The 6903-nt window shown below is 35.6% G+C and overlaps 1 long non-coding RNA gene across 1 annotated transcript; it reads right to left on the bottom strand.

Moving 5' to 3' along the window:
* Positions 1–812: 812 nt before the first annotated feature.
* Positions 813–1524, bottom strand: LOC145156483 (uncharacterized). The gene is made up of 2 exons (XR_013736741.1): positions 1064–1524; positions 813–960 (listed from the first exon to the last, which is right to left on the bottom strand). It is a non-coding gene; the product is annotated as an uncharacterized LOC145156483 (long non-coding RNA).
* Positions 1525–6903: the final 5379 nt, after the last annotated feature.

The raw sequence follows: 6903 nt of genomic DNA on the forward strand, positions 1-6903 counted from the left end.
ACTAGTGAGGCTGAGACATCCCATGGTTCCCATCCAGAAACACCTCAAGTTTCTCAAGATATTTCTCAACTACCCGTACAACTCGTATAGTTGATCGAGTCGACAAAGAACCTGCTCAAGCCGATCCAAGAGAAATTCTAAAGCAAGCTCGGAAACAAGCCAAGTCTAAAGGAAAAAGAGGATTGCTTTTCATGAAAAATTCCGATCAAAACATACATGGAGATCGGCTTCAACTAAGCATTTCTGAGCTCGGACAACGGTGATTCAAAACCAAATACGGAAACCGGTCGGGCATTACGGTGTGGGGATTTCACGAAGGATGAAATATCTGGGTGGTCAATAGGAAGAGTGGAAACGTGGAGTACTATGCTAATCAGAATGAATTTAGTTCTTGGACTAAAGTTGATCTTACAGAACTATCCGAAGCACCTTTCCACAATCCTTCAGGTGATCCTCGCGCAACCAAGTTCAAACTCTTCCTGGAGAACCAAGTCAAGCGGAAGTTTGACGTAATGAAGACTGCTGATTCTATCGTGAAGAAATTCAAAGGAGTTATTGATCTCATCACTAATCGAACATTTAAAAATGTGATGTGGCCTCCTACTTAACAGATGGAACAAATTCCTATTGTTCATCGGCTTCCTGATGGGTATCTGAACGATATGGAATATTGGGTTTTTGATGAGGTCACAGCCTCTACTGTTATGAAATTCCCGACCGGTACAATCCGCCTCGTTGAAGCAAAGGATCTTTGTTACGTCTCGATTTTCAACACAAAATATTTTCAATTTTTTTTAAATATATATAAAACACAAATCCAAAAGCCCATCTTTATTAAAAAATCATTTTCATACATTTATTAAATATAAAAGAGAGTTTTAGAGGGAGTCTATAAACATTATTAATTTCTTCGATGCGAGTACAGTCACGCTGGAGCCTTTCCATGGTTAGAAGAAAAACCTGAAAAATAGTTATTCAACAACTGTAAGCCAAGGCTTAGTGAGTTTCTCAGATTACCATATATCGCAATACATATACATGCATACAAATAATGGCTCATGACCTTTCGCCGATCCACCAATTGGCTCACGACCTTTCGCCGATCCACCAATAATATGTGTATTTAGACTTACGGCCTACCTGTCATTTCGTCGTCAACACACAGGTCTATAGGCTCCCGACCTGTCGCCGTTCCGCCGTCAACCCCTAACTTAATCGTAATAACTTAAATATAATAACATTTAAACACATAGAGATTACACTTTCAACACTAATCTACTAGTTCAAGTACAGTAACAACAAGCACATAGAGACTATACTTTCGACTCTACTCAATAACTCGAGCATAATAACATAAAACACATAGAGACTATACTTTGATTCTACTAGCTCTCTATCCTAACATACATGAATATATATTGTAATACATAGTATAGTGAGATAACCCACTTGATATAATAGACGTATCCCTCCCTCTACTGCTTTCCAAGATATCCCTTCGTTCCTTCTAAATTTACTTATTGATTATAGTAGATGTGAATGAATAGAAATTCACTCATACATGTCGATATTTATACTTAAAATTTGTGAAGCATGATAAGGATACCGTACATAAAATTTAATACAAATATCTTCATCGTTTGACACCTACATACTTATGTTTTATTTCTTGATTGGTTATTGGATATACTTATCCAAACAAATACACATACGTGTTATTCTCATCTGAATCCAATGAATTCTCACCATAATTACATATATATATATATATATATATATATATATATATATATATATATATATATATATATATATATATATATATATATACCTTAACTAATTAATATCCATACATATATATACCTTAACTATTTAATATCTTTCATTTATAAACTAACACGTGGTTTACATATGTTGCCACCATTTACATCCATAATGATTTAAGGTTATATAATCTTTATATATACTTGCATATATATATATATAAACAACGTTTTTCCCTTTTTACTTATTTATCTTTATGATATATTCTTATCTTTAATATACATTTAGTATATTTTTGTTACCAAAATCTTATTCATCTTAAAGATAGTATTGTACTTTTAACTTGTGCCGTTAGTATATATTATATTTGGTGAATGATATAGAACATGTATATATATAATACATATTAAACGTTTACCTTAACTGATAATTTTCAAAATAATAAAAATCCTCACTTATAAAATATATTGTCGACTAATTATTATAATATATGAATACAAAATCTTAGCGATTATATAATAGATATTATTTTACGACCAATATAATAAACGTAGTCAATTATTATTGAAAATACGGGTGTTACAACTCTCCCCCACTTACTAGGATTTCGTCCCCGAAATCTAAATAAATAACTTTGGGTAGTTGTTTCTTATCTCTTTTTCCGGTTCACACGCCCATTCTGATCCTTCCCGATGTTTTCACTATACTTTTACAATACCAATTATTTTTTTACGTAATGTTTTTGTCTTCGTATCCAAGATCGCCTTTAGACGTGAAATTTCGATTTGTTCCGTGACTAGGAACACTGTCTACTCGTTAAGAAGCGAGTAATTAGGGGAATTTACATATGACATCCTAACTGAATCTTATTTCCGAAACATGCTCCTATAAAAGGCTTATGGTATACCAATATGGCATTGTCTTACAACATCTTTCTATGTTATCCTTTTAAAACACACACGAACCTAGATTGCAAGTGGTATCTTTACCTAGTTCTGGTGTTCCAACATCCTGAATTATAATCAAATCTGCCATAACTGGTTCGAAAACTCTGGAACCAATACTCTAATACTGGTGATGGACTCATTATAAGGCTTGCTCATCTTTCAATCTATTAGATTATAATGAACACTAGACCACCAATATCCTTCTCGCAAGGCTCTAACTAATCTACCTACATTGGAACATAACTGACGTTCGATCGATCGCACACACACACATCCGGGATAAGTCGCAACATTATCCAACTACTAGGACTACGATACTAGATCGTTGTTTTCATCATCCTCTATCGGGTGTAAAGACTCATGATCAACACCTTGGTAAAAGAACCCATATATCATGCCTTTTGATGTCTTTAAATCACAACATGCCTTTGCTACTTAACCTCTTGAGGCTACAACCAATCTAAGACTCTTAACTTATGTAGCATGGATGCTAAAGTCTAAACATTGCCCTATATTAACCTACATATTTTATAGATTCGATTATAGTTTTATAATATCTTACTCATTTATTAATAAAAGGAATAACTAAACCAAACACGTAGTATACCCTGAAGTCTAAAATATTATTGTCGCATCACTAAATACATACGTAGTCGCACTCAACCGTGACCATCAATCGAACATACGTACCTAGGAACTTACTCTAACTTCTTTCGATCTTAGGAGTCCTTTATTTTCAATCGAACTTTGCATCCCAGAAAACTTGGAGAGCTTAAACAAGTTTCTGACGATATCCTACAGATTCACTATCATTCTAACTCCCAAAGGAAATCCTTGGATCCTCTTGTTGCTTGCAGGTTGAACTTTTTACTACTACAATCACACTTGTACTGGTGAGGCGTCTCCATGGCTGAATCTCCAACAAACAAAACTGCTTACACAGGCGTTAACGAGGAGTCGTTTCTTTATATCAACCTTACTAATCCATTATAGTGTTCCTTAGTTATCCTCACTGCTACTAATAACCTCAAGATTAACTGGTCACGTATGGATCAATGACTCGATTCACCAATTCTATCATGTATACTGTTGGTACATTAGTAAACTTCGGAAGGTATTACTACCTCTTTTAATGGGCACATCCCTTTTCAAACGATCTCTTCCTATGAGTCTCTTGTCTTACTTATACCTGCCTTAAATTGTGACTCGTAAAGAAAACGCGCTTACTTCTATTGTCGCTTTTACTACCGTCAATCCTTGATGTAGGTTTACTAGATCCTTATTGTGGCTTAACCGATCTATACTGTAGCTTAAACCAAACTCTCTAAGTCTGATTTATTTCTTAAATGGTCTGTCCGTTTTTCTACACGAAAGTATTCGATGCTCCTTATGGTGAATTATATGACGTAATGAATTTCTAGTCAAACGGCTCCTATGCTGCGAGGATCAATCCTATATACTTGAACGTGAGAATTTATATGGTTTTCTTGGCCATCTGAGCCGAACATGGGGATTTAGTAACTCTTGGATTCTACCTAACACTAGAAAGGAAAATCCAACCATTCCTTGAGAACCATTTTGAGACACATATAATCGTATGGGTATTCTTGCAGAAGACTCCGTTCTTCTTTTACCATGTAATAACTAAACTGAAATGGATAATTTCCACCTATTCGTGTCACAAATCTCCTGGACTTTTGTCGTTGAAACCAAAAGTCAAACTTCCTTTCGCTCTCTCGCTTCATGGGTCGATTCTCCCCCACTTGGGTTCAACCCATCGTCTACTACTGCTCATCACCGATCCAAACTAGCTCTTCCAATGCTATCTCCTTTTGACTTTGAAGAAACTCATGATTGTCATATCTAATAACCTTTGATATTTCCATCATAGTACTACTACTTGTATTTATCGTAAGTGATCTCCTCGTATCGTATACCAATACAATTTGAAGTTTTTCCAAGCACATCGTTGTCAAGAAACGCACCGATGCATACGTATAACTAAGGGTATAGGAGGATATGGCTAACTTAGTCAAAATACTGATAACAATGATGGTTGCTAAATCTAATACCCTCCTGTTACTCTCTGGACCAATCAACTTTCCGTCTTCCCACTGATCCTCTCGTAATGTATATCTCAACCGTTTTCCGGAACACCCGGATGCAAACGTACGGAAGACACTCGTATGTGTCTTTTTATACTCTCTACAATGAACGCCACTTCCTTAATCTCTCTAGCGAGAATCTATTGTTCTGAACCTATTTGTCGATCGATGTGCCTGAACCTGCACATGTTCTTTTATCCTCTGATGGAAATAACCTAATAATCTTTTGTTACAAAAAGATTCATAACGAGTTGAATTCTTGTCTCTACTAGATAAACGCTAGTATGGAAGACACCTTCCTTCTCTCTTATTCTTCCTGTGTCAAAAGCTTGATCCTTCTCCCTTGGGTTATGAGAGGTCGACATACAACCACACATTAACAAGTAGCAACTCTAGCTGCCAATAACGATGGCTACAATTCTTCTATCGATCATCGTGATCATATCTTACTTAAATCTCGTGACTAAAGTTGGCACTATGTCGAACAAGGTTCTTAGAACCCACTCTCTTAAGCAAATTTATTTTATTCGGACTCAATCTTTTATGCCCTACTTGGGTCCGAACTTAGATTCACTCTTCTAAACATCACTGTACAAAAAGTAATGACAACACAAAGGAATCTTATAGTGTTAGCTACACTATCTACCAATGCCTTAGTAACTTTGTGACTCTTCCTGATCCAAGTGCGAGTCCTGTGCTGCGGGTAGTATAGGCCTCTACTACCTTTCACACCTACTCATACTTGTCCCAAAAATTGTCCCGAAGTTTCCAAGTCACTTTCCAACACTACACATGATGATCACTAAAGATATATGCATGTGTCTACAAAAGATCATGTTAGACTCCAGTAAGATTTTGCATCTTTACCGATGCCCTACCGCATGAATATATGCCCTATCAAGCAAATATTATATTTTCTAGACTCTCTTTCTAGAATTAATTCCATTTTACCCTACTGCTTGCTGAGGAAGAACTTTTACTAATAGTAACTAATTATTTGATGAATACGATTGCATGCCTCTAAAATCAAACAGTCCGTCGACTGAATAATCCGGCACTACAACGGTTGGACTCAGACAAGAGCTGCGCAATAGCGCCAAATCAGGCAATCTAAAACTATTTAATTTTGGGAGCATGCAACTTATTGTATTTGTCACATAACTAATTAATATTAATATAGGTTCTAAGTAGCAATTAATAAGTAAATCCCTAAACTATAAGGCATCTTAAATTTCAGGCAATTCTAACAGACAATTCCTGAAAAGAACCCTAGCCTACATACTAGCATGCATTTCTACCATCTCATATATCAACAGACATAACAAATATGAATATTTTGGGAATCACTTTCCTTTTTGAGCTCCGACTGACTGTACGCACCATAATTTTTTTTTTGAATAAAGTTTTTTTTAAAAGATTTGTTAGGATATTTAGATCCTCGGTTTGAGTCTGGAATCACACGAATGTTCATCCAATTCTCTCAAACCAGGGCTCTGATACCAACTTGTTACGTCCCGATTTTCAACACAAAATATTTTCAAATTTTTTTTAAAATATATATAAAACACAAATCCAAAAGCCCATCTTTATTAAAAAATCATTGTCATACATTTAGTAAATATAAAAGAGAGTTTTAGAGGGAGTCTAAAAACATTATTAATTTCTTCGATGCGAGTACAGTCACGCTGGAGCCTTTCCATGGTTAGAAGAAAAACCTGAAAAATAGTTATTCAACAACTGTAAGCCAAGGCTTAGTGAGTTTCTCAGATTACCATATATCGCAATACATATACATGCATACAAATAATGGCTCACGACCTTTCGCCGATCCACCAATTGGCTCACGACCTTTCGCCGATCCACCAATAATATGTGTATTTAGACTTACGGCCTACCTGTCATTTCGTCGTCAACACACAGGTCTATAGGCTCCCGACCTGTCGCCGTTCCGCCGTCAACCCCTAACTTAATCGTAATAACTTAAATATAATAACATTTAAACACATAGAGATTACACTTTCAACACTAATCTACTAGTTCAAGTACAGTAACAACAAGCACATAGAGACTATACTTTCGACTCTACT

Source organism: Lactuca virosa, chromosome 2 (genome assembly GCF_052849685.1).
Source record: "Lactuca virosa cultivar CGN04683 chromosome 2, Lactuca_virosa_CGN04683_v6, whole genome shotgun sequence".
Taxonomy (NCBI): domain Eukaryota; kingdom Viridiplantae; phylum Streptophyta; class Magnoliopsida; order Asterales; family Asteraceae; genus Lactuca; species Lactuca virosa.